The 27211-nt window shown below is 54.9% G+C and overlaps 3 non-coding genes and 2 pseudogenes across 3 annotated transcripts; all 5 read right to left on the bottom strand.

Annotated features, from left to right (window-relative positions):
* Positions 1-86: 86 nt before the first annotated feature.
* Positions 87-278, bottom strand: LOC142791447 (U2 spliceosomal RNA). Its single transcript, XR_012890228.1, has one exon. It is a non-coding gene; the product is annotated as a U2 spliceosomal RNA (small nuclear RNA).
* A 2341-nt stretch (positions 279-2619) lies between these two features.
* LOC142791498 (U2 spliceosomal RNA) lies at positions 2620-2801 on the bottom strand (annotated as a pseudogene).
* Positions 2802-8676: 5875 nt separating this feature from the next.
* On the bottom strand, positions 8677-8868 carry LOC142791446 (U2 spliceosomal RNA). The gene has a single exon (XR_012890227.1). It is a non-coding gene; the product is annotated as a U2 spliceosomal RNA (small nuclear RNA).
* Positions 8869-11208: 2340 nt separating this feature from the next.
* Positions 11209-11387, bottom strand: LOC142791482 (U2 spliceosomal RNA; annotated as a pseudogene).
* A 7928-nt stretch (positions 11388-19315) lies between these two features.
* Positions 19316-19510, bottom strand: LOC142791473 (U2 spliceosomal RNA). Its single transcript, XR_012890243.1, has one exon. It is a non-coding gene; the product is annotated as a U2 spliceosomal RNA (small nuclear RNA).
* Between the last annotated feature and the right edge of the window lie 7701 nt (positions 19511-27211).

Here is a 27211-nt window from a genome sequence, read left to right as displayed (position 1 = left end):
GCACCCACGCCGTTTACCCCGGTATCATGGGTAAATCCGAACACTCCTTCTATCATTGAATTTATTGTCGAACTCACCCCGCAGGGGGTGAGTGGGCCGATCCCGGAGGTAGTGCAATACCGGGCCAACCCGTGGCGGAGGTGAAGCAAGCTTCAAGCACTCCGCCGCATCACAAAAATAAGTTTAATATCTTGGATCCAAATAGGATCCGTATCAGATATTAAGCTGATAAGAACAGATACTACACTTTGATCTTAGCCAAAAGGCCGAGAAGCGATGCAATTCATTAGCACGTAATTAAAATCCATTCTTTCACACCTCGTACTTAGTTCTGGCCAAAAGCCGGGCAAACAGTAGCAAAGCAATTCCGACGTCCACCCATGCACAACCAGCATTGTGCACCGACAGCGGCAGCGCTGGCTTCACGGCATTGCTTTTATCCCCAGTCCGCTTGAAGTTTCTAGTTTCGCTTACAAACATGTTAAAACTGAAACCTTCTTTTTCCCAGAGGTCGAAGCCACGCGTGCTTGCTTGCATGCGTACTCTCTATGCGCCCATGACGTCACACCAAATGCTTGCCGGCGAACATTATCAGGCATGTCGCGAGAGATGCTACAGCACTTGTTTTAAAAACTGATGCATAGTGTACATGTCCAACTCGAGCACCAAAGTCTGGAAGGAAAAAAAAAAAAAAATGATTGTGCAAAATGTGAATACGTCACCCATCCAACATGGCTTCTACGCCGGCTGCCCAAGCAACGCCTCTGCAACGACGCCCACAATCATCGGCAAAAAGGTGAAAAGGTGGTGCCTTTGGCTGCTTCAGCACGCTCAACATATGCCTTGCAAGTTCCGACGTGTCGGAACACCGCACCGAGGTCGACGAAGGTCCTGCCGTGAAAGGCAGACCCGGGAATGCGTGCGAAACGTCTACCGCGTGGGTTGGTTGTGAAGCCGGTGAATGAAGGATCATGTGGCAGAGGGTGACGGAACGTGAGTGTGCGACTTGCCGCTGCGATGTCGTTCAAGCGTTCAACGGGCCGGCAGGTTCTGTCTGTCGTGGTCGAAAACGTCCGAGTTTTGCTGATTCCGAGGGGTAGGAGTGCTATGGTGGCGTGTACGAGGCGCTGGTGCGGCGCTCCGTCGATCGTGCCGGACGGACATGAGGCGGCCGAAGGCGGTCGTCAAGTGGTCGCGGAAATCAGTGGAGAAGTACTCGCCTGCGCTTTTCGTCGAAGACTCGCGACAGACGGTCTTCGGGAGACACGGGTGGTTGCACAAATGCGACCGTGCGTCAACGTGCAGCCATATTCGTGGATTATTTCGCCCCATTACGATAGCTTCGTCACTGCGCTCGCTGGTGTTGCTTGTTTTTGTTGACCTTCACTTGTGGCTCACACCCACTGTGGGGGATTGGCTGGTTTGTTGTTCTGCTTCTTCGACTTCTACATACTCGGCTTAGTGAAGCTGTGAGGAGTGACGAGTGGGTACGGAGGCAAAGCGCGCCCGGGGCGTGATCTCACGCGTCCTGGGGTCCACGTCGCTTCAGGTACGTGCGTGGTGCGTCCGTACGTCTAGTGCGCAATTTCCTTGGAACTTCCAGCAACTGGCAATTCCATTGAGGTGAGCGTGCGAGGATGTTCGTTGTAATTAACGAGAGCCAACGGTGGATGAGCTGGTATGAGATGGTGTTCAGAAATGAAGTGTTTGATCAACAAGGCGATGCCCGCCGTGGTGGTCTGATGGCCGTAAGGTACTCGGCTGCTGACCCGCAGGTGGTGGGATCGAATCCCGGCCGCGGCGGCTGCATTTCCCTGTGCTCAGATTAGGGTGCACGTGAAAGAACCCCAGGTGGTCGAAATTTTCCCATAATCATATGGTGGTTTTGGGACGTCAAACCCCAAAGGTCAGTGGACATAGGAAAAGCACATCGGGGCTTTGCCGCTCCACCGTACAGCAGGTGTGTGCGGAGTGGGTCCTGTGGCGTTCTTTGCGATTTTAATTTGTGATGGGGAATAGTGTAGATGCGTAGACGTGGCGAGAGCACGCGTCTTCAGGTTCAGACGCCGCGTGAAGATGTGAAATAAAAATGCCTTCGCTTGCCACTGCAACTGTAAACAGAAACACCAACCAAACCCCATTTTCTAGAGGCTTTTTTATTTTTCGTTGCGAAACGGGTGAATTCGAAAAGCGGAAATAGCTTGGCACATACATACACACTTCTACACACATACATACATACACATCGCACATGCATACACATCGTATACACACTTCTAGCTTTCCTCCGAAACAGTAATGATAATTTCCTCAATAGTTTTATTAATATGAGTAGGAATGTTAAAAAAAATAAGAAACTTGAGTATGTACGTGTGAACATAACAAAATAAAAGAGACCCTCCATATATGAAATACACACGGAAACATTTATTTTCCCAGAGCAATCGTAAGTGTAAACACAGCTAGCGCACTCCCTGCACGCGAATACCGCGTCAGCCGGGGCGGCGTGCCGCCACCGTCTCGGACACTCGACGCACCCACGCCGTTTACCCCGGTATCATGGGTAAATCCGAACACTCCTTCTATCATTGAATTTATTGTCGAACTCACCCCGCAGGGGGTGAGTGGGCCGATCCCGGAGGTAGTGCAATACCGGGCCAACCCGTGGCGGAGGTGAAGCAAGCTTCAAGCACTCCGCCGCATCACAAAAATAAGTTTAATATCTTGGATCCAAATAGGATCCGTATCAGATATTAAGCTGATAAGAACAGAATTTTTTATTATGCTTAGTACACAAACATCATACATGGTTATATAACAGAACAAGAAACGGTAATAAAAGGTGTATATAATAAAATCAGGTAACAAAAAGGCTAAAAAAGAGTTAGTGGTGTTAGTATGAATAAAAGCGTATAACAATAAAAAACGCGGTATCGCTTCTCGAATAAAAAACTATTTACAAAACGCCTATATGGCCACGATAAATGTCCGTAGAGGCGGCGATCGTGTCTGAAACGCAAAGTCTTTTCATGGTCCGCAGGTAGCTCCTGGAGCAGAACCTGCGGCAGACACGATCGTTGGCCGGATCCCACGAGCCGAGGCAGCCTACGACGATGGCGTCGACGGAGACGCGCTGGAACCGCTGGAGGAGATGACGCTGTAGAGGGGCGTACTTCTCCTCCTTGACCCTCCGAGCCTCCTGGAACGCCTGCATGCGGTTGTCGAAGGGACAGCAGACGTCCAGGATCAGGGCTTCCTCACCACGGGCCAGGACGAGGTCGGGTCGCAAGCCGGGGACGCCGACCTGCTGGTTCTCCCCGATGACGGTGAACCGCTCCAGGGCCGCCTTCTTGAGGCGCGCAACGATGGCGTTGTGACGCTCCGTCATGGCCCGGCTCTGCCGCATGCAGTGGCAGAGGACGTGCGGCAGGGTCTCCTCCCCGTACCCGCAGCGTCGGCACCTCTTGTCAGCTGCGGGCACCCACGTCCTTGTGCCGTTCAGGGGGAGGAGATTCAGCCGGGCTCGGTGAATGAAGCGCCACTCCTTGAAGCGAGTGTAGCGGCCGGACCTCATGAAGTGGAAACTGGCGGGGTCCGCCGCTACACACGCCATCGCCTTGCCCTGGGACGGCTTCTCCTGGAGAGAACGGTCCCGGTCCTGGTTGAGGATGGCCCGAAGGATCTTGATCAGCTTGTTGCGGTTCCGCACTGACACCGTGGCCTCTCCGCAGGTGATGCGGGCGCCCTGGTCCAGTAGCTCCCAGGCGACGGACAGGCGACGGGAGGCTTTGCGTGCCTCCGTCCAGACAGACTGCAGCTGGGTCGCAGTCTGCCGGAAGTCGCCCTCCGTTTCGCCTGAGAGGTAGGCCTCGGTGTCGTCCGTGTCCGCTGGTCGCCTCAGCCGCCTCGACACCACCCGGTTGAGCTCCTCCCTCGCTCGCTCCCGGACCTCCAGATCGGTCGACGACAGGAGCTTGAAGGCCCCGTCCACTCGGCAGATGTCGCTGAGCTCCGCCGCAAGAGGGATCCCTGCAGTGCCGGCATGTGCGCTCCCGTACACATACTCATTTGACGCTCTGGCCGGCACATACAGGGTCTTCTTGATCAGCGGGCGAAGCTCCTCGTCCAAGCGATGCCACTCTCCTTTGCTGGCAAGGCCCACCCGCATGGCGAAGTTGAGGGCTGGATATAGAAATGTTTTAATAGAATCCAGCCTCTGCCATGGGGTGAGCATGGAGGAGAGCAGCCGTCTGCCGAGATGGATGGCCTCGTCGACCGTTGTCTGGTCCGGTAGCACCCGAAACCCCACAGGACGCCCCAGGAACTGGTGCCCCTCGAAGTCCGCCAGTGCCGGGACCGGGACGCTCCCCACGGTGAAAGTGGTGGGCCGTGTGCCCACCGGGTAGCGCCCGGACAGGTGGAGGGTGCGGCACTTGGCAGGCTTCAGTCGCAGCCCGAGCGGGTCCGAAAGGGCCGTCACCACGTTGAGGCGGCGCTGCAAGGTGGCGGGATCCCCGGCGAGCAGCGTCAGATCATCGGCGTAGGCAAGGATGTTGTGTTGCCTATCGCCTCCCTGCACCGCTCTGATGATGGGGTCCACCACCAGGTTGAACAGCAGGCCGCTCAGGGGACAGCCTTGGCGTAGGCCCGCTCCGATGGCGATTGGCTCCGTGGTGCCGTCAGCTGCCACGACGCAGGTGGTGTTGGCGCGGTAGAGTTCCTCCACGATCTCCGCGAAGGGCTCCCCCGCGCCGGCGCCGCGGACAGCGTCGACGAGGGCCTCATGGGCGACCGAGCCGAAGGCGTTGGCGTAGTCGAGGAACCCCACGCACAGCTCCCCACCTCCCGTCCTGGCGTCGTCCAGGCGTCCCTGCAGCACGAAGTTGTGTTCAAACACCCCATCGTGCGGCAGGAAGCCCTTCTGACACCTGGACAGTACCGCATGGTCGCCCAACCACCGCTGCAGCCGCGTGGTGAGACACCCGGCATACAGTTTGGCGATCGTTCGACCAAGGGCAATGGGTCGCCAGTTTGTGGGGTCCTCGCGGTCGCCCTTCTTGTGAATGAGGATCGTCCTCGTCGACTTCCAGCTCCGGGGTGTGCGGCGGTATTTGAGGCAGACGTTGAAAACCGCCGCAAGGTACCGCCCTTCAGGGTCCACCTGCCTCCAGTGGTGGTAAGTGAGGCGGTCCTCTCCCGGAGCTGTACTCTCGCACCTTCGGAGCTTGGCTGCGACCTCGTCGTCCAAGAAGGGGCAGAGGTCCAGTTCCTCGTTGGTGGGGGCTCGCGTCCTGAGAATTGTTGTGTCCACTGCTGCCGGAGACCAGAGGCGGGTGTAGTAGCTTTGAAGCGTGCCTGGGTCAATGGGGCAGAGCTGCGAAGGGCCCTCCGCAATCAGCCGGACGGCCCGGCGCCGGTTCCTCCTGTAAAGAGCCTGTATCTGGGAGGGGTTATCGGGATTAATCTCGCGCCGAGGTGGTGTTTGGCGCGAGTCCCGATTGGGCAGCCTCAGGTGGTCAGTAATGGCTGCCTCTGCGCGGTCCAGGATGCTTTCGAACCGCGCCCACTCCTCCTCAGATACGGGCAACCGGCTTAGTGCCCGCAGCTCCGCCGTCATCTCAGCTAGGACCCAGGCACTCTCTGGTCCGGCGGTGTCGGCCATCTCCTCCTGGGTGCCGTATGTGCTGCCGCTGTGTCGGTTGACTCTGCGGGGTGTCATCGCCTCGGGAGAAGGTGGTGGTGGACTCCCGATGGCTCGCCCCGCAGTCTGCTCTGGAAGCTCCCCCTCTGCAGGACTGCAGTACTCGTCCGAGGGGGAACTTGGTCGTGCTGCCTGGTGGTCAGCTGGGCTGCCCGCCGCATCCTCGACGCCGCCTGGCAGGGGGGTAGGCAGGACCTCCTGTGGAGAGGGTCCTGCGGCGGCGCTTTGGGTGGGTGAAGCGGTGGCCCGCTGCTGCTGGTCCGTCTCGCCCGGTGAAGAGCCGGCGCCACTCTGCGAGGGAGAGGGGGCCACCACTGAGGGTGTCCCCGGAGTGGCGGCACGTCCGGGCGAGGCCTGCTGGTTGGGACTGGTGGAACCGGTGGCGCTGGTGGGCGGCTGTCGGGGCGGAGCACCTGCGGCGACGTTTTGCCTGGCCTGCTTCGCCTCCTCCCTCAAGTGCCACTGTTGATGGTTATGAAGGCCCTTCCTTGCGGGGAAGGACCTTGGGCACTTATCGCATTGGTGCCGGAAACGCGGGGGAGGGGCGGCGGTGGGAACGTTGGCCAGGCATTTGTTGACATGGGCCATTGGTCTACACTACACTTTGATCTTAGCCAAAAGGCCGAGAAGCGATGCAATTCATTAGCACGTAATTAAAATCCATTCTTTCACACCTCGTACTTAGTTCTGGCCAAAAGCCGGGCAAACAGTAGCAAAGCAATTCCGACGTCCACCCATGCACAACCAGCATTGTGCACCGACAGCGGCAGCGCTGGCTTCACGGCATTGCTTTTATCCCCAGTCCGCTTGAAGTTTCTAGTTTCGCTTACAAACATGTTAAAACTGAAACCTTCTTTTTCCCAGAGGTCGAAGCCACGCGTGCTTGCTTGCATGCGTACTCTCTATGCGCCCATGACGTCACACCAAATGCTTGCCGGCGAACATTATCAGGCATGTCGCGAGAGATGCTACAGCACTTGTTTTAAAAACTGATGCATAGTGTACATGTCCAACTCGAGCACCAAAGTCTGGAAGGAAAAAAAAAAAAAAATGATTGTGCAAAATGTGAATACGTCACCCATCCAACATGGCTTCTACGCCGGCTGCCCAAGCAACGCCTCTGCAACGACGCCCACAATCATCGGCAAAAAGGTGAAAAGGTGGTGCCTTTGGCTGCTTCAGCACGCTCAACATATGCCTTGCAAGTTCCGACGTGTCGGAACACCGCACCGAGGTCGACGAAGGTCCTGCCGTGAAAGGCAGACCCGGGAATGCGTGCGAAACGTCTACCGCGTGGGTTGGTTGTGAAGCCGGTGAATGAAGGATCATGTGGCAGAGGGTGACGGAACGTGAGTGTGCGACTTGCCGCTGCGATGTCGTTCAAGCGTTCAACGGGCCGGCAGGTTCTGTCTGTCGTGGTCGAAAACGTCCGAGTTTTGCTGATTCCGAGGGGTAGGAGTGCTATGGTGGCGTGTACGAGGCGCTGGTGCGGCGCTCCGTCGATCGTGCCGGACGGACATGAGGCGGCCGAAGGCGGTCGTCAAGTGGTCGCGGAAATCAGTGGAGAAGTACTCGCCTGCGCTTTTCGTCGAAGACTCGCGACAGACGGTCTTCGGGAGACACGGGTGGTTGCACAAATGCGACCGTGCGTCAACGTGCAGCCATATTCGTGGATTATTTCGCCCCATTACGATAGCTTCGTCACTGCGCTCGCTGGTGTTGCTTGTTTTTGTTGACCTTCACTTGTGGCTCACACCCACTGTGGGGGATTGGCTGGTTTGTTGTTCTGCTTCTTCGACTTCTACATACTCGGCTTAGTGAAGCTGTGAGGAGTGACGAGTGGGTACGGAGGCAAAGCGCGCCCGGGGCGTGATCTCACGCGTCCTGGGGTCCACGTCGCTTCAGGTACGTGCGTGGTGCGTCCGTACGTCTAGTGCGCAATTTCCTTGGAACTTCCAGCAACTGGCAATTCCATTGAGGTGAGCGTGCGAGGATGTTCGTTGTAATTAACGAGAGCCAACGGTGGATGAGCTGGTATGAGATGGTGTTCAGAAATGAAGTGTTTGATCAACAAGGCGATGCCCGCCGTGGTGGTCTGATGGCCGTAAGGTACTCGGCTGCTGACCCGCAGGTGGTGGGATCGAATCCCGGCCGCGGCGGCTGCATTTCCCTGTGCTCAGATTAGGGTGCACGTGAAAGAACCCCAGGTGGTCGAAATTTTCCCATAATCATATGGTGGTTTTGGGACGTCAAACCCCAAAGGTCAGTGGACATAGGAAAAGCACATCGGGGCTTTGCCGCTCCACCGTACAGCAGGTGTGTGCGGAGTGGGTCCTGTGGCGTTCTTTGCGATTTTAATTTGTGATGGGGAATAGTGTAGATGCGTAGACGTGGCGAGAGCACGCGTCTTCAGGTTCAGACGCCGCGTGAAGATGTGAAATAAAAATGCCTTCGCTTGCCACTGCAACTGTAAACAGAAACACCAACCAAACCCCATTTTCTAGAGGCTTTTTTATTTTTCGTTGCGAAACGGGTGAATTCGAAAAGCGGAAATAGCTTGGCACATACATACACACTTCTACACACATACATACATACACATCGCACATGCATACACATCGTATACACACTTCTAGCTTTCCTCCGAAACAGTAATGATAATTTCCTCAATAGTTTTATTAATATGAGTAGGAATGTTAAAAAAAATAAGAAACTTGAGTATGTACGTGTGAACATAACAAAATAAAAGAGACCCTCCATATATGAAATACACACGGAAACATTTATTTTCCCAGAGCAATCGTAAGTGTAAACACAGCTAGCGCACTCCCTGCACGCGAATACCGCGTCAGCCGGGGCGGCGTGCCGCCACCGTCTCGGACACTCGACGCACCCACGCCGTTTACCCCGGTATCATGGGTAAATCCGAACACTCCTTCTATCATTGAATTTATTGTCGAACTCACCCCGCAGGGGGTGAGTGGGCCGATCCCGGAGGTAGTGCAATACCGGGCCAACCCGTGGCGGAGGTGAAGCAAGCTTCAAGCACTCCGCCGCATCACAAAAATAAGTTTAATATCTTGGATCCAAATAGGATCCGTATCAGATATTAAGCTGATAAGAACAGATACTACACTTTGATCTTAGCCAAAAGGCCGAGAAGCGATGCAATTCATTAGCACGTAATTAAAATCCATTCTTTCACACCTCGTACTTAGTTCTGGCCAAAAGCCGGGCAAACAGTAGCAAAGCAATTCCGACGTCCACCCATGCACAACCAGCATTGTGCACCGACAGCGGCAGCGCTGGCTTCACGGCATTGCTTTTATCCCCAGTCCGCTTGAAGTTTCTAGTTTCGCTTACAAACATGTTAAAACTGAAACCTTCTTTTTCCCAGAGGTCGAAGCCACGCGTGCTTGCTTGCATGCGTACTCTCTATGCGCCCATGACGTCACACCAAATGCTTGCCGGCGAACATTATCAGGCATGTCGCGAGAGATGCTACAGCACTTGTTTTAAAAACTGATGCATAGTGTACATGTCCAACTCGAGCACCAAAGTCTGGAAGGAAAAAAAAAAAAAATGATTGTGCAAAATGTGAATACGTCACCCATCCAACATGGCTTCTACGCCGGCTGCCCAAGCAACGCCTCTGCAACGACGCCCACAATCATCGGCAAAAAGGTGAAAAGGTGGTGCCTTTGGCTGCTTCAGCACGCTCAACATATGCCTTGCAAGTTCCGACGTGTCGGAACACCGCACCGAGGTCGACGAAGGTCCTGCCGTGAAAGGCAGACCCGGGAATGCGTGCGAAACGTCTACCGCGTGGGTTGGTTGTGAAGCCGGTGAATGAAGGATCATGTGGCAGAGGGTGACGGAACGTGAGTGTGCGACTTGCCGCTGCGATGTCGTTCAAGCGTTCAACGGGCCGGCAGGTTCTGTCTGTCGTGGTCGAAAACGTCCGAGTTTTGCTGATTCCGAGGGGTAGGAGTGCTATGGTGGCGTGTACGAGGCGCTGGTGCGGCGCTCCGTCGATCGTGCCGGACGGACATGAGGCGGCCGAAGGCGGTCGTCAAGTGGTCGCGGAAATCAGTGGAGAAGTACTCGCCTGCGCTTTTCGTCGAAGACTCGCGACAGACGGTCTTCGGGAGACACGGGTGGTTGCACAAATGCGACCGTGCGTCAACGTGCAGCCATATTCGTGGATTATTTCGCCCCATTACGATAGCTTCGTCACTGCGCTCGCTGGTGTTGCTTGTTTTTGTTGACCTTCACTTGTGGCTCACACCCACTGTGGGGGATTGGCTGGTTTGTTGTTCTGCTTCTTCGACTTCTACATACTCGGCTTAGTGAAGCTGTGAGGAGTGACGAGTGGGTACGGAGGCAAAGCGCGCCCGGGGCGTGATCTCACGCGTCCTGGGGTCCACGTCGCTTCAGGTACGTGCGTGGTGCGTCCGTACGTCTAGTGCGCAATTTCCTTGGAACTTCCAGCAACTGGCAATTCCATTGAGGTGAGCGTGCGAGGATGTTCGTTGTAATTAACGAGAGCCAACGGTGGATGAGCTGGTATGAGATGGTGTTCAGAAATGAAGTGTTTGATCAACAAGGCGATGCCCGCCGTGGTGGTCTGATGGCCGTAAGGTACTCGGCTGCTGACCCGCAGGTGGTGGGATCGAATCCCGGCCGCGGCGGCTGCATTTCCCTGTGCTCAGATTAGGGTGCACGTGAAAGAACCCCAGGTGGTCGAAATTTTCCCATAATCATATGGTGGTTTTGGGACGTCAAACCCCAAAGGTCAGTGGACATAGGAAAAGCACATCGGGGCTTTGCCGCTCCACCGTACAGCAGGTGTGTGCGGAGTGGGTCCTGTGGCGTTCTTTGCGATTTTAATTTGTGATGGGGAATAGTGTAGATGCGTAGACGTGGCGAGAGCACGCGTCTTCAGGTTCAGACGCCGCGTGAAGATGTGAAATAAAAATGCCTTCGCTTGCCACTGCAACTGTAAACAGAAACACCAACCAAACCCCATTTTCTAGAGGCTTTTTTATTTTTCGTTGCGAAACGGGTGAATTCGAAAAGCGGAAATAGCTTGGCACATACATACACACTTCTACACACATACATACATACACATCGCACATGCATACACATCGTATACACACTTCTAGCTTTCCTCCGAAACAGTAATGATAATTTCCTCAATAGTTTTATTAATATGAGTAGGAATGTTAAAAAAAATAAGAAACTTGAGTATGTACGTGTGAACATAACAAAATAAAAGAGACCCTCCATATATGAAATACACACGGAAACATTTATTTTCCCAGAGCAATCGTAAGTGTAAACACAGCTAGCGCACTCCCTGCACGCGAATACCGCGTCAGCCGGGGCGGCGTGCCGCCACCGTCTCGGACACTCGACGCACCCACGCCGTTTACCCCGGTATCATGGGTAAATCCGAACACTCCTTCTATCATTGAATTTATTGTCGAACTCACCCCGCAGGGGGTGAGTGGGCCGATCCCGGAGGTAGTGCAATACCGGGCCAACCCGTGGCGGAGGTGAAGCAAGCTTCAAGCACTCCGCCGCATCACAAAAATAAGTTTAATATCTTGGATCCAAATAGGATCCGTATCAGATATTAAGCTGATAAGAACAGAGGTTTTCAAAAATGTTAGGAACATTTCTGACCGGAAAGGAAAAACTTGTTCTCATTTTTTGTTCCTTCAACCAGAAAGGAAGAAGGTGGTGTGTAGTGAACTGTGTAGAAAGAGAGAAGGTGAAATAGGAAATAGCAGGGGAGAAAAAGTGAAAGGGGCGTGTGCTGTGTAGTGTCGCCTCTTATTTTTGCGATGTCTTTGGGAGGGTGACTTTGTCATCACGTGGCCCAGCGAGTGACAGTCACTTTATGGCCACGTGCGCGCAGTACACTTCCCGAGAAGCTGCAATGGTCTCGCTCACTGCAAGCTTCTTAAGTAACCGGAGATACCTCCGGCTGCAGAGTTTTTTGAAAACTCTGTCATTTGCCGGGTCCCAGGAGCCAAGCATGCCGACGACGACTGCCTCGATCGTGACTCTCTGGTAGCGGCGGAGCAAGAAGTCCCGAACTGGTTCGTATTTCCGTTCCTTTTCCAGTCGGGCTGCCTCGAGTGCTTTGAGCCGGTTGTCAAAGGGGCAGGTCACGTCCACGATGATCGCCTCTTCCCCCCTGGCGAGAACGAGGTCGGGGCGAAGGTTGGTGGTACCAACCGCTCTGTTTTCATGCGTGACCGTGAACTTCTTGCTGGCGGCTTGTTTCACCCGCTCCACAATCTTGTTGTGACGACTGGTGTAGGCCATGCTGTGGCGCATGCAGTGACCCAGGACGTGTGGCAGCGTTTCCACTGCGTAACCGCACACACGGCACCGTTTGTCGGCGGAGGTGGTCCATGGGTTGGCTCCATTCACAGGTAGGAGGTTCAGGCGTGCCCTGTGAATGAAGCGCCAGTCGCAAAAGCGGGTGAACTTGCCGGAGCGCATAAAGTGGGAGCTGCTCGGGTCTGCGGCGACGCATTCCATTGCCTTCCCTTGATTAGGCATTTCGTGAAGGAAGCGATCGCGTGCCCGCATCATTCTGAGGCGCAGTGTTCTCACCACTTTTCGTCGTTTCTTTGACGTGAGAGTTTCCTCTCCGTCACATGTGATGCTGGTCCCCCCGTCCTCGAAGATTTCCCAGGTGATGTGTAGCCTGCGGGAGGCCTTCCGAGCCTCGGTCCAGACGGACTGTAGTTGCGTTGGCCGTGCCTGGAAAACGCCCTCCGTTTCGCCGCTGAGGTAGCAGGCGAGCTCCTCGTTGGTGGCCTGCCTGCGAATGCGCTTGGAGACAATTTTGGTTAGCGCTTCGAAGGCAAGTTCCCGGACCTCGAGATCGGCCGAGGTCAGAAGCTTGAAGGCGTTGTCCACGCGGCAGGCGTCACTTGTGTCTGCGGCGAGGGGGATTCCAGCTGCTCCGGCCGCTGCGCTGCCGTAGAGGTAGTTGTTTGCAGCGTTACCTGGAAGATAAAGAGTTTTCTTTATCAGCGGCCGGAGTGCGTCGTCTAGGCGGGCCCATTCCGCCTTGCCCACTTGTCCGCACCGCATGGCGAAGTTGAGTGCTGGAAAGACAAAAGTTTTCAGTGCATCAATTCGCTGCCATGGGGCAAGCATGGACTCGAGCAGGGTGCGGCCGACGGAGATCGCCTCATCGACCTTAGAGCGGTCTTGGAGAAGGCTGAACCCGACGGGGCGTCCTAGAAAAGATTGACTCTCGTAGTCACTGATGCGAGGGATCTCTTCTCCGTCGACGAAGAATTTCGTGTCCCTAGTGCCTACGGGAGTCCTACCAGAGAGGTGCAGGCTTCTGCACTTCTTGGGGTTCAGCCGAAGTCCCAGCTGGCCCGCGAGAGCCGCCACGACGTTGATGCGGTCCTGCAGTTTCTTGGGGCTGTCCGCCAAGGGGGTCAAATCATCGGCGTAAGCCAGCACATTGTGCTGCCTCTCACCTCCTTGGACCGCCCGAATGACTGGATCGAGCACCAAGTTGAAGAGCAGGCCGCTCAGTGGGCAGCCCTGTCTAATTCCGGCGGAGATTGTGACTGGGGCCGTTGTCCCAGCTTCGGCGACAATCCGGGTGGCGTTGTCTCGGTAGAGGTCTGCGATGATTGCGCAGAAGTCCTCTCCTGCACCTGCACCACGAAGAGAATCGATTAGTGCGTTGTGCGGAACTGAGCCAAATGCGTTGGCGAAGTCGAGAAAGGCCACGCAAAGGTCACCACCGCCGGCCCGCGCGGCGTCCAGGCGCTCCTGCAGCACGAAGTTGTGTTCAAACACGCCGTCGTGCGGCAGGAACCCCTTTTGACACCTCGAGAGCACGTCATGGTCACACACCCACTGCTGCATGCGGGAAGCTAGGCAACCCGCATACAGCTTGGAGATGGTGTTCCCAAGGGCAATGGGTCTCCAATTCGTGACCTCACTCGGATCACCCTTCTTGTGGATCAGGATGGTCCTCGTTTCCTTCCAGGCGTCGGGCACTTGCTTGAACTGGAGGCACACGTTGAATGCTGCGGAGAGAAAGAGACCATCAGGATCATGTTCTTTCCAATGACGGTAGGTGATCCTGTCACTGCCGGGGGCCGTGTTTTCGCATCTGCGAAGACGGGCCGCCACCTCGTCGCTGGTGAATCGGGCGAGGCAGATCTCTGTCATGTCGTCGGGGCGAGCCTTGTTAAGGAGCAGGTGGGTGTTCCCTTCCTTCGGCGCCCATGTTTCAGCAAAGTGTTGCTCCAGTCTATCCAGCGGAATCTCGCAGAGTTTGGTTTCGCCCTGTACGATGATACGAACAGCCCGACGGCGGTTGCGACGATACAGGCTCTGTATCTGCTGGGCGTTGTTCGGGTTGGTCGGGACGCGGGGTTTCCCACCGGCAGGGTTGTCTGGAATTTTCGCCTCCTTCCTCACCGCCGATACGGCCTCCTCCAGGATGGAGAGGAAGTCGTCCCAGCGCTCAGCAGTGGCGGGCTCCCGAAGCAGTTGCCGGATTCGCTGGGTGTGCTCTGCGAGTACGCTTGTGTCGTCGATGGGCCCGGAGAGGGTGATCTCGCCGGGGTTCACTGTCTGTGGGGCGGGGTCCTGTGACTCGCCGCCTGCGTCGTCTATCGAAAGTCCCTCGGGTGACGTTGGGGGTGTGGGGGAGTCGACGCTGTGGGTGACACTCCTGGCTGATGGACTTGGTTGAGGGTTCCCCTGTGCCGTGTCCAAGCTGTGCTGCGGTGCTCCTTGTTGACTGGTCCTCTGAGTAGCGCAGGCTGCGTCTGGGTCCTGCTGGAGACGGGACGAAAACCGTGACCCTTCTGGTGGTGACTCCTCCTCGCTGGTTGCTGATGGAATTGTCGCATCCCTGGAGCTCTGGCTTGGAGAGCAAGCTGTGCTGCCTAAGAGAGGAGGGAGGGGGGTAAGGGCCCGGTCCGGTGATGGTGGCCGGGAACGCCGTGGGCTGTCGTGGTCCGTGTCGCTGTGCGGTGACTCATGTTGCCTGGGACTCGGCGTGATGGAGGATGCATTTCCAACCTGTGAGAACAGAGAGGCACATGAAGACCTGCTCCTCGCGGTGGCGGCCTCGCTAGGCGTGGGCGATGGGGTGCCCGTAGTTGCCGAAACCCGGTCAGGGATTTCCTGCAAGTCACCTAGAAGGGGGGAGGAAGGTGTGAGTGCCAGCTCTGTTGGTGCTGGAGAGTCCGGCGTTGCGCTCAGTGTCGTGCTGTCCTCGCTTGGTGATGATCCCGTTGACGTCGTTGAGTTGGAGCTCTGTGACGATCGAAGGGTCATTGTCCGTGTGGCTTGGTTGCCGGTAGCAGCGCGGGGGGGTCGGCCAGTCGGAGTTGCAGTAGGTGCAGCCCTCGAAGTCCTTGCAGTCGTCGGTCGCTCGTTCATGTGCTGTGCTTCCTGTCTTTTGTGTTTGCGCATGTGGTTGTCCAGCCCTTTCCTTGTTGTCATGGTGGCAGGGCATTGTGGACACTTGTGCCTGTTGAGGTCGAGGGGCGACAGCTCGTGTCTACCTCTTGCGATGCAGGAGTGGAGTGTGGGATGCAGCCCAAGGCCGGTCGTGGAGCAGAGGGTACAGGTGTATGCCACCTTTACTTTGAGCTCATGCTCATCTAGTAGATGCCGCACCAAGCTTTGTCGCCTGCTTGTCCAGCTGATCCCGGAGTACCGTACCCCACATTTGTCTATGGGGCAGGTGAAGCTGTGTGGGATTGGGAAGAAGACATCAAGGGTCTGTCCCTCCTTGCCTAGCTGGGGTTGGTTTTGGGCATCTCGCGGCCTCGGTGCAGTGGGCGTCCCGGCCTCCCCTGTATTCGGGGGACCTACCTCCTCGGACATCACCTACTGGCGGGCGAACACTTCTAAAGACAACAGGATTAGCACAGCCGGATGTACATCATCGTGAGAACACTTAGGCATCTTGTGAAAAAACACTTCAATAAAAGACGGCACTGTACACTTGAGTAAGAAGTAGAATGATGGAGAGGAGATAGAGAAAGAAGAGAGGAAAGAGAAAAAAAAAAAAAAAAAAAAAAGGTGGGGGTGGGGGGTGATCGTCAACCCATGCTTAAGTGGAGCTGACGACCTAAGACAAAGGGGAAGAAAAGGAGGTAGTGAGTGACCTCCTCCCCCTGGTCGGAGGAGAAGAGAGAAGAGGGGTGCGCTCGCCCAGAGAGGAAAAGGAAGAGAAAGAAAGTGGAAAGAAAAAGAAAAAAAAAAACACGGCGTGCACACCAGTCAGAGTCGCGGGCTACCAGCTACATGGCGAGTGCAGCTGGCTGCCCCAAGAAGGCAGAAGGAGTACCGACTGCGGCAGCAGAGAGGAGGGTACGAGAAGGAATTAGTAAAGAAGACAGAAGAAAGCGAGCGAGTGAAGAGGGGAGAGGAAAAAAAAAAAAAAAAAAAAGGGAGGAAGGCAGGAGAAACCGGTTGAGCGGACCCTCTACTGACACGTGTCAGCAGAGGCGCTTCCGGAAAAAAAAAAAAAAAAAAAAAAAAAAGCGCGTGCAAGAGTAGAGAGAAAGTCGCCTGGCTACATTGTTAGTGTAGCTGGCAACAGTGGGAGCGGGAGGGGAGCCTTAGAGCAGGCCACGTGGACGGAAAGTAGAAGAGAGGAAAAAGAAAAAAAAAAAAAAGAGAGAAAAAGTGAAGAAAGAGGAGAGAGCGGAGACGCTGCTTCCACGTGGTCACCAGCGGCGCTCGCTGGTGTCCAGAGTAGAGGCGCGCTCCGAGAAAGAAAAAAAAAGGGCGTGCAAGGAAGGCTTGCGCTATCTTACATCACTTGGGCAGATGATGCAAGGGCCGCTGAGCCAACTAATACACAAAAAAGGGTGCTTTTCGGACGGGAAGCTGCCGGCAAGGCCGGTTGGAGCAGCCCGTCTCGTTGAGCACGAGAACCCACCCCCCCAAAGGGGGGCGGAAAAGAGGGGCAAAAAACAAGTGTTTTTAAAGAACTAGCATCTCACCAATGACCAGAGCCAGAAATCCAGGGCAGCAGGAACCAAGCGTCAGCACGGGGGTCCAAGAATCCGCAGGCAGTCGTTGCTGGTCGCTCGAACAAGCTAAGAAGGCATGCACACAACAACACAAGAAGAGACAGAGAAAGACACCGCACTAACCGGGCGGGTGGTCGATTGCTTCTACAAAGAGCAGGTGTAGGATGGACAAGCCAACACTACACTTTGATCTTAGCCAAAAGGCCGAGAAGCGATGCAATTCATTAGCACGTAATTAAAATCCATTCTTTCACACCTCGTACTTAGTTCTGGCCAAAAGCCGGGCAAACAGTAGCAAAGCAATTCCGACGTCCACCCATGCACAACCAGCATTGTGCACCGACAGCGGCAGCGCTGGCTTCACGGCATTGCTTTTATCCCCAGTCCGCTTGAAGTTTCTAGTTTCGCTTACAAACATGTTAAAACTGAAACCTTCTTTTTCCCAGAGGTCGAAGCCACGCGTGCTTGCTTGCATGCGTACTCTCTATGCGCCCATGACGTCACACCAAATGCTTGCCGGCGAACATTATCAGGCATGTCGCGAGAGATGCTACAGCACTTGTTTTAAAAACTGATGCATAGTGTACATGTCCAACTCGAGCACCAAAGTCTGGAAGGAAAAAAAAAAAAAAATGATTGTGCAAAATGTGAATACGTCACCCATCCAACATGGCTTCTACGCCGGCTGCCCAAGCAACGCCTCTGCAACGACGCCCACAATCATCGGCAAAAAGGTGAAAAGGTGGTGCCTTTGGCTGCTTCAGCACGCTCAACATATGCCTTGCAAGTTCCGACGTGTCGGAACACCGCACCGAGGTCGACGAAGGTCCTGCCGTGAAAGGCAGACCCGGGAATGCGTGCGAAACGTCTACCGCGTGGGTTGGTTGTGAAGCCGGTGAATGAAGGATCATGTGGCAGAGGGTGACGGAACGTGAGTGTGCGACTTGCCGCTGCGATGTCGTTCAAGCGTTCAACGGGCCGGCAGGTTCTGTCTGTCGTGGTCGAAAACGTCCGAGTTTTGCTGATTCCGAGGGGTAGGAGTGCTATGGTGGCGTGTACGAGGCGCTGGTGCGGCGCTCCGTCGATCGTGCCGGACGGACATGAGGCGGCCGAAGGCGGTCGTCAAGTGGTCGCGGAAATCAGTGGAGAAGTACTCGCCTGCGCTTTTCGTCGAAGACTCGCGACAGACGGTCTTCGGGAGACACGGGTGGTTGCACAAATGCGACCGTGCGTCAACGTGCAGCCATATTCGTGGATTATTTCGCCCCATTACGATAGCTTCGTCACTGCGCTCGCTGGTGTTGCTTGTTTTTGTTGACCTTCACTTGTGGCTCACACCCACTGTGGGGGATTGGCTGGTTTGTTGTTCTGCTTCTTCGACTTCTACATACTCGGCTTAGTGAAGCTGTGAGGAGTGACGAGTGGGTACGGAGGCAAAGCGCGCCCGGGGCGTGATCTCACGCGTCCTGGGGTCCACGTCGCTTCAGGTACGTGCGTGGTGCGTCCGTACGTCTAGTGCGCAATTTCCTTGGAACTTCCAGCAACTGGCAATTCCATTGAGGTGAGCGTGCGAGGATGTTCGTTGTAATTAACGAGAGCCAACGGTGGATGAGCTGGTATGAGATGGTGTTCAGAAATGAAGTGTTTGATCAACAAGGCGATGCCCGCCGTGGTGGTCTGATGGCCGTAAGGTACTCGGCTGCTGACCCGCAGGTGGTGGGATCGAATCCCGGCCGCGGCGGCTGCATTTCCCTGTGCTCAGATTAGGGTGCACGTGAAAGAACCCCAGGTGGTCGAAATTTTCCCATAATCATATGGTGGTTTTGGGACGTCAAACCCCAAAGGTCAGTGGACATAGGAAAAGCACATCGGGGCTTTGCCGCTCCACCGTACAGCAGGTGTGTGCGGAGTGGGTCCTGTGGCGTTCTTTGCGATTTTAATTTGTGATGGGGAATAGTGTAGATGCGTAGACGTGGCGAGAGCACGCGTCTTCAGGTTCAGACGCCGCGTGAAGATGTGAAATAAAAATGCCTTCGCTTGCCACTGCAACTGTAAACAGAAACACCAACCAAACCCCATTTTCTAGAGGCTTTTTTATTTTTCGTTGCGAAACGGGTGAATTCGAAAAGCGGAAATAGCTTGGCACATACATACACACTTCTACACACATACATACATACACATCGCACATGCATACACATCGTATACACACTTCTAGCTTTCCTCCGAAACAGTAATGATAATTTCCTCAATAGTTTTATTAATATGAGTAGGAATGTTAAAAAAAATAAGAAACTTGAGTATGTACGTGTGAACATAACAAAATAAAAGAGACCCTCCATATATGAAATACACACGGAAACATTTATTTTCCCAGAGCAATCGTAAGTGTAAACACAGCTAGCGCACTCCCTGCACGCGAATACCGCGTCAGCCGGGGCGGCGTGCCGCCACCGTCTCGGACACTCGACGCACCCACGCCGTTTACCCCGGTATCATGGGTAAATCCGAACACTCCTTCTATCATTGAATTTATTGTCGAACTCACCCCGCAGGGGGTGAGTGGGCCGATCCCGGAGGTAGTGCAATACCGGGCCAACCCGTGGCGGAGGTGAAGCAAGCTTCAAGCACTCCGCCGCATCACAAAAATAAGTTTAATATCTTGGATCCAAATAGGATCCGTATCAGATATTAAGCTGATAAGAACAGATGTTTTCAAAAATGTTAGGAACATTTCTGACCGAAAAGGAAAAACTTGTTCTCATTTTTTGTTCCTTCAACCAGAAAGGAAGAAGGTGGTGTATCGTGAACTGTGTATAGAGAAGGTGAAAATAGGAAATAGCAGGGGAGAAAAAGTGAAAGGGGCGTGTGTCGTGTAGTATCACCTCTTATTTTTGCGATGTCTTTGGGAGGGTGACTTTGTCAGCACGTGGCCCAGCGAGGGACAGTCACTTTATGGCCACGTGTGCGCAGTACACTTCCCGAGAAGCTGCAATGGTCTCGCTCACTGCAAGCTTCTTAAGTAACCGGAGATATCTCCGGCTGCAGAGTTTTTTGAAAACTCTGTCATTTGCCGGGTCCCAGGAGCCAAGCATGCCGACGACGACTGCTTCGATCGTGACTCTCTGGTAGCGGCGGAGCAAGAAGTCCCGAACTGGTTCGTATTTTCGTTCCTTTTCCAGTCGGGCTGCCTCGAGTGCTTTGAGCCGGTTGTCAAAGGGGCAGGTCACGTCCACGATGATCGCCTCTTCCCCCCTGGCGAGAACGAGGTCGGGGCGAAGGTTGGTGGTACCAACCGCTCTGTTCTCATGCGTGACCGTGAACTTCTTGCTGGCGGCTTGTTTCACCCTCGCCACAATCTTGTTGTGACGACTGGTGTAGGCCATGCTGTGGCGCATGCAGTGACCCAGGACGTGTGGCAGCGTTTCCACTGCGTAACCGCACACACGGCACCGTTTGTCGGCGGAGGTGGTCCATGGGTTGGCTCCATTCACAGGTAGGAGGTTCAGGCGTGCCCTGTGGATGAAGCGCCAGTCGCAAAAGCGGGTGAATTTGCCGGAGCGCATGAAGTGGGAGCTGCTCGGGTCTGCGGCGACGCATTCCATTGCCTTCCCTTGATTGGGCATTTCTTGAAGGAAGCGATCGCGTGCCCGCATCATTCGGAAGCGCAGCGTTTTCACCACTTTTCGTCGTTTCTTTGACGTGAGAGTTTCCTCTCCGTCACACGTGATGCTGGTCCCCCCGTCTTCGAAAATTTCCCAGGTGACGTGTAGCCTGCGGGAAGCCTTCCGAGCCTCGGTCCAGACGGACTGCAGTTGTGTCGGCCGTGCCTGGAAAATGCCCTCCGTTTCGCCGCTGAGGTAGCAGGCGAGCTCTTCGTTGGTGGCCTGCCTGCGAATGCGCTTGGAGACAATTTTGGTTAGCGCTTCGAAGGCAAGTTCCCGGACCTCGAGATCGGCTGAGGTCAGAAGCTTGAAGGCGTTGTCCACGCGGCAGGCGTCACTTGTGTCTGCGGCGAGGGGGATTCCAGCTGCTCCGGCCGCTGCGCTGCCGTAGAGGTAGTTGTTTGCAGCGTTACCTGGAAGATAAAGAGTTTTCTTTATCAGGGGCCGGAGTGCGTCGTCTAGGCGGGCCCATTCCGCCTTGCCCACTTGTCCGCACCGCATGGCGAAGTTGAGTGCTGGAAAGACAAAAGTTTTCAGTGCATCAATTCGCTGCCATGGGGCAAGCATGGACTCGAGCAGGGTGCGGCCGACGGAGATCGCCTCATCGACCTTAGAGCGGTCTTGGAGAAGGCTGAACCCGACGGGGCGTCCTAGAAAAGATTGACTCTCGTAGTCACTGATGCGAGGGATCTCTTCTCCGTCGACGAAGAATTTCGTGTCCCTAGTGCCTACGGGAGTCCTACCAGAGAGGTGCAGGCTTCTGCACTTCTTGGGGTTCAGCCGAAGTCCCAGCTGGCCCGCGAGAGCCGCCACGACGTTGATGCGGTCCTGCAGTTTCTTTGGGCTGTCCGCCAAGGGGGTCAAATCATCGGCGTAAGCCAGCACATTGTGCTGCCTCTCACCTCCTTGGACCGCCCGAATGACTGGATCGAGCACCAAGTTGAAGAGCAGGCCGCTCAGTGGGCAGCCCTGTCTAATTCCGGCGGAGATTGTGACTGGGGCCGTTGTCCCAGCTTCGGCGACAATCCGGGTGGCGTTGTCTCGGTAGAGGTCTGCGATGATTGCGCAGAAGTCCTCTCCTGCACCTGCACCACGAAGAGAATCGATTAGTGCGTTGTGCGGAACTGAGCCAAATGCGTTGGCGAAGTCGAGAAAGGCCACGCAAAGGTCACCACCGCCGGCCCGCGCGGCGTCCAGGCGCTCCTGCAGCACGAAGTTGTGTTCAAACACGCCGTCGTGCGGCAGGAACCCCTTCTGACACCTCGAGAGCACGTCATGGTCACACACCCACTGCTGCATGCGGGAAGCTAGGCAACCCGCATACAGCTTGGAGATGGTGTTCCCAAGGGCAATGGGTCTCCAATTCGTGACCTCACTCGGATCACCCTTCTTGTGGATGAGGATGGTCCTCGTTTCCTTCCAGGCGTCGGGCACTTGCTTGTACTGGAGGCACACGTTGAATGCTGCGGAGAGAAAGAGACCTTCAGGATCATGTTCTTTCCAATGGCGGTAGGTGATCCTGTCACTGCCGGGGGCCGTGTTTTCGCATCTGCGAAGACGGGCCGCCACCTCGTCGCTGGTGAATCGGGCGAGGCAGATCTCTGTCATGTCGTCCGGGCGAGCCTTGTTAAGGAGCAGGTGGGTGTTTCCTTCCTTCGGCGCCCATGTTTCAGCAAAGTGTTGCTCCAGTCTGTCCAGCGGAATCTCGCAGAGTTTGGTTTCGCCCTGTACGATGATACGAACAGCCCGACGGCGGTTGCGACGATACAGGCTCTGTATCTGCTGGGCGTTGTTCGGGTTGGCCGGGACGCGGGGTTTCCCACCGGCAGGGTTGTCTGGAATTTTCGCCTCCTTCCTCACCGCCGATACGGCCTCCTCCAGGATGGAGAGGAAGTCGTCCCAGCGCTCAGCAGTGGCGGGCTCCCGAAGCAGTTGCCGGATTCGCTGGCTGTGTTCTGCGAGTACGCTTGTGTCGTCGATTGGCCCGGAGAGGTTGATCTCGCCGGGGTTCACTGTCTGCGGGGCGGGGTCCTGTGATTCGCCGCCTGCGTCGTCTATCGAAAGTCCCTCGGATGATGCTGGATGTGTGGGGGAGTCGACGCTGTGGGTGATACTCCTGGCTGATGGACTTGCTTGAGGGTCCTCCTGTGCTGTTGCCAAGCTTTGTTGTGGTGCTCCTTGCTGGCTGGTCCTCTGAGTAGCGCGGGCTGTGTCTGGATCCTGCTGGAGACGGGACGAAAACCGTGACCCTTCTGGTGGTGACTCCTCCTCGCTGGCTGCTGATGGAATTGTCGCATCCCTGGAGCTCTGGCTTGGAGAGCAAGCTGTGCTGCCTAAGAGAGGAGGGAGAGGGGTAAGGGCCCGGTCCGGTGATGGTGGCCGGGAACGCCGTGGGTTGTCGTGGTCCGTGTCGCTGTGCGGTGACTCATGTTGCCTGAGACTCGGCGTGATGGAGGATGCATTTCCAACCTGTGAGAACAGAGAGGCACATGAAGACCTGCTCCTCGCGGTGGCGGCCTCGCTAGGCGTGGGCGATGGGGTGCCCGTAGTTGCCGAAACCCGGTCAGGGATTTCCTGCAAGTCACCTAGAAGGGGGGAGGAAGGTGTGAGTGCCAGCTCTGTTGGTGCTGGAGAGTCCGGCGTTGCGCTCAGTGTCGTGCTGTCCTCGCTTGGTGATGATCCCGTTGACGTCGTTGAGTTGGAGCTCTGTGACGATCGAAGGGTCATTGTCCGTGTGGCTTGGTTGCCGGCAGCAGCGCGGGGGGGTCGGCCAGTCGGAGTTGCAGTAGGTGCCGCCCTCGAAGTCCTTGAAGTCGTTGGTCCCTCGTTCATGTGCTGTGCTTCCTGTCTTTTGTGTTTGCGCATGTGGTTGTCCAGTCCCTTCCTTGTTGTCATGGTGGCAGGACATTGTGGACACTTGTGCCTGTTGAGGTCGAGGGGCGACAGCTCGTGTCTACCTCTTGCGATGCAGGAGTGGAGTGTGGGATGCAGCCCAAGGCCGGTCGTGGAGCATAGGGTACAGGTGTATGCCACCTTTACTTTGAGCTCATGCTCGTCTAGTAGATGCCGCACCAAGCTTTGTCGCCTGCTTGTCCAGCTGATCCCGGAGTACCGTACCCCACATTTGTCTATGGGGCAGGTGAAGCTGTGTGGGATTGGGAAAAAGACATCAAGGGTCTGTCCCTCCTTGCCTAGCTGGGGTTGGTTTTGGGCATCTCGCGGCCTCGGTGCAGTGGGCGTCCCGGTCTCCCCTGTATTCGGGGGACCTACCTCCTCGGACATCACCTACTGGTGGGCGAACACTTCTAAAGAAAACAGGATTATCACGGCAGGATGTACATCATTGTGAGAACACTTAGGCATCTTGAGAAAAAACACTTCAATAAAAGACGGCACTGTACACTTGAATGAGAAGTAGAAAGATGGAGAGGAGATAGAGAAAGAAGAGAAGGAAAAAAAGAAAAAAAAAAAAAAGGTGGGGGTGGGGGGTGATCGTCAACCCATGTTTAAGTGTAGCTGGCGACCTAAGACAAAGGGGAAGAAAAGGAGGGAGTGTGTGACCTCCTCCCCCTAGTCGGGGGAGAAGAGAGAAGAGGGGTGCGCTCGCCGAGAGAGGAAGAGGAAGAAAAAGAAAATGAAGAGAAAGAAAAAAAAAACCACGGCGTGCGCACCAGTGAGAGTCGCGGGCTACCCGCTACATGGTGAGTGCAGCTGGCAGCCCCAAGAAGGCAGAGAGAGTACTGACCGCCTCAGCAGAGAGGAGGGTACCAGAAGGAATTAGTAAAGAAGACAGAGGAAAGCGAGCGAGTGAGAGAAGAGAAAAAAAAAAGGGAAGGCAGGAGAACCCGGTTGAGCGTGCCCTCTACTGACACGTGTCAGCAGCGGCGCTTCCGGAAAAAAAAAAAAAAAAAAAAAAAGGAGCGTGCAAGAGTAGAGAGAAAGTCGCCTGGCTACATTGTTAGTGTAGCTGGCAACAGTGGGAGCGGGAGGGGAGCCTTAGCGCGGGCCACGTGGACGGAAAGTAGAAGAGAGGAGAGAAGAAAAAAGAAAAAAAAAAGAGAGAGAAAAGTGAAGAAAGAGGAGAGAGCGGAGACGCTGCTTCCACGTGGTCACCAGCGGCGCTCGCTGGTGTCCAGAGTAGAGGCGCGCTCCGAAAGAAAGAAAAAAAAAAAAAAGAGCGTGCAAGGAAGGCTTGCGCTATCTTACATCACTTGGGCAGATGATGCAAGGGCCGCTGAGCCAACTAATACACAAGAAAAAGGGTGCTTTTCAGACGGGAAGCTGCCGGCAAGGCCGGTTGGAGCAGCCCGTCTCGCCGAGCACGAGAACCCACCCCCCCAAAGGGGGGCGGAAAAGACAGGCAAAAAAGAAGTGTTTTAAAGAACTAGCATCTCACCAATGACCAGAGCCAGAAATCCAGGGCAGCAGGAACCAAGTGTCAGCAGGGGGGTCCAAGAATCCGCAGGCAGTCGTTGCTGGTCGCTCGAACAAGCTAAGAAGGCATGCACACAACAACAACACAAGAAGAGACAGAGAAAGACACCGCACTAACCGGGCGGGTGGTCGATTGCTTCTACAAAGAGCAGGAGTAGGATGGACAAGCCAACACTACACTTTGATCTTAGCCAAAAGGCCGAGAAGCGATGCAATTCATTAGCACGTAATTAAAATCCATTCTTTCACACCTCGTACTTAGTTCTGGCCAAAAGCCGGGCAAACAGTAGCAAAGCAATTCCGACGTCCACCCATGCACAACCAGCATTGTGCACCGACAGCGGCAGCGCTGGCTTCACGGCATTGCTTTTATCCCCAGTCCGCTTGAAGTTTCTAGTTTCGCTTACAAACATGTTAAAACTGAAACCTTCTTTTTCCCAGAGGTCGAAGCCACGCGTGCTTGCTTGCATGCGTACTCTCTATGCGCCCATGACGTCACACCAAATGCTTGCCGGCGAACATTATCAGGCATGTCGCGAGAGATGCTACAGCACTTGTTTTAAAAACTGATGCATAGTGTACATGTCCAACTCGAGCACCAAAGTCTGGAAGGAAAAAAAAAAAAAAATGATTGTGCAAAATGTGAATACGTCACCCATCCAACATGGCTTCTACGCCGGCTGCCCAAGCAACGCCTCTGCAACGACGCCCACAATCATCGGCAAAAAGGTGAAAAGGTGGTGCCTTTGGCTGCTTCAGCACGCTCAACATATGCCTTGCAAGTTCCGACGTGTCGGAACACCGCACCGAGGTCGACGAAGGTCCTGCCGTGAAAGGCAGACCCGGGAATGCGTGCGAAACGTCTACCGCGTGGGTTGGTTGTGAAGCCGGTGAATGAAGGATCATGTGGCAGAGGGTGACGGAACGTGAGTGTGCGACTTGCCGCTGCGATGTCGTTCAAGCGTTCAACGGGCCGGCAGGTTCTGTCTGTCGTGGTCGAAAACGTCCGAGTTTTGCTGATTCCGAGGGGTAGGAGTGCTATGGTGGCGTGTACGAGGCGCTGGTGCGGCGCTCCGTCGATCGTGCCGGACGGACATGAGGCGGCCGAAGGCGGTCGTCAAGTGGTCGCGGAAATCAGTGGAGAAGTACTCGCCTGCGCTTTTCGTCGAAGACTCGCGACAGACGGTCTTCGGGAGACACGGGTGGTTGCACAAATGCGACCGTGCGTCAACGTGCAGCCATATTCGTGGATTATTTCGCCCCATTACGATAGCTTCGTCACTGCGCTCGCTGGTGTTGCTTGTTTTTGTTGACCTTCACTTGTGGCTCACACCCACTGTGGGGGATTGGCTGGTTTGTTGTTCTGCTTCTTCGACTTCTACATACTCGGCTTAGTGAAGCTGTGAGGAGTGACGAGTGGGTACGGAGGCAAAGCGCGCCCGGGGCGTGATCTCACGCGTCCTGGGGTCCACGTCGCTTCAGGTACGTGCGTGGTGCGTCCGTACGTCTAGTGCGCAATTTCCTTGGAACTTCCAGCAACTGGCAATTCCATTGAGGTGAGCGTGCGAGGATGTTCGTTGTAATTAACGAGAGCCAACGGTGGATGAGCTGGTATGAGATGGTGTTCAGAAATGAAGTGTTTGATCAACAAGGCGATGCCCGCCGTGGTGGTCTGATGGCCGTAAGGTACTCGGCTGCTGACCCGCAGGTGGTGGGATCGAATCCCGGCCGCGGCGGCTGCATTTCCCTGTGCTCAGATTAGGGTGCACGTGAAAGAACCCCAGGTGGTCGAAATTTTCCCATAATCATATGGTGGTTTTGGGACGTCAAACCCCAAAGGTCAGTGGACATAGGAAAAGCACATCGGGGCTTTGCCGCTCCACCGTACAGCAGGTGTGTGCGGAGTGGGTCCTGTGGCGTTCTTTGCGATTTTAATTTGTGATGGGGAATAGTGTAGATGCGTAGACGTGGCGAGAGCACGCGTCTTCAGGTTCAGACGCCGCGTGAAGATGTGAAATAAAAATGCCTTCGCTTGCCACTGCAACTGTAAACAGAAACACCAACCAAACCCCATTTTCTAGAGGCTTTTTTATTTTTCGTTGCGAAACGGGTGAATTCGAAAAGCGGAAATAGCTTGGCACATACATACACACTTCTACACACATACATACATACACATCGCACATGCATACACATCGTATACACACTTCTAGCTTTCCTCCGAAACAGTAATGATAATTTCCTCAATAGTTTTATTAATATGAGTAGGAATGTTAAAAAAAATAAGAAACTTGAGTATGTACGTGTGAACATAACAAAATAAAAGAGACCCTCCATATATGAAATACACACGG

The sequence above is a fragment of the Rhipicephalus microplus genome, unplaced genomic scaffold (genome assembly GCF_043290135.1).
Source record: "Rhipicephalus microplus isolate Deutch F79 unplaced genomic scaffold, USDA_Rmic scaffold_168, whole genome shotgun sequence".
Lineage (NCBI taxonomy): Eukaryota > Metazoa > Arthropoda > Arachnida > Ixodida > Ixodidae > Rhipicephalus > Rhipicephalus microplus.
This window is presented reverse-complemented; position numbering and strand designations above follow the sequence as displayed.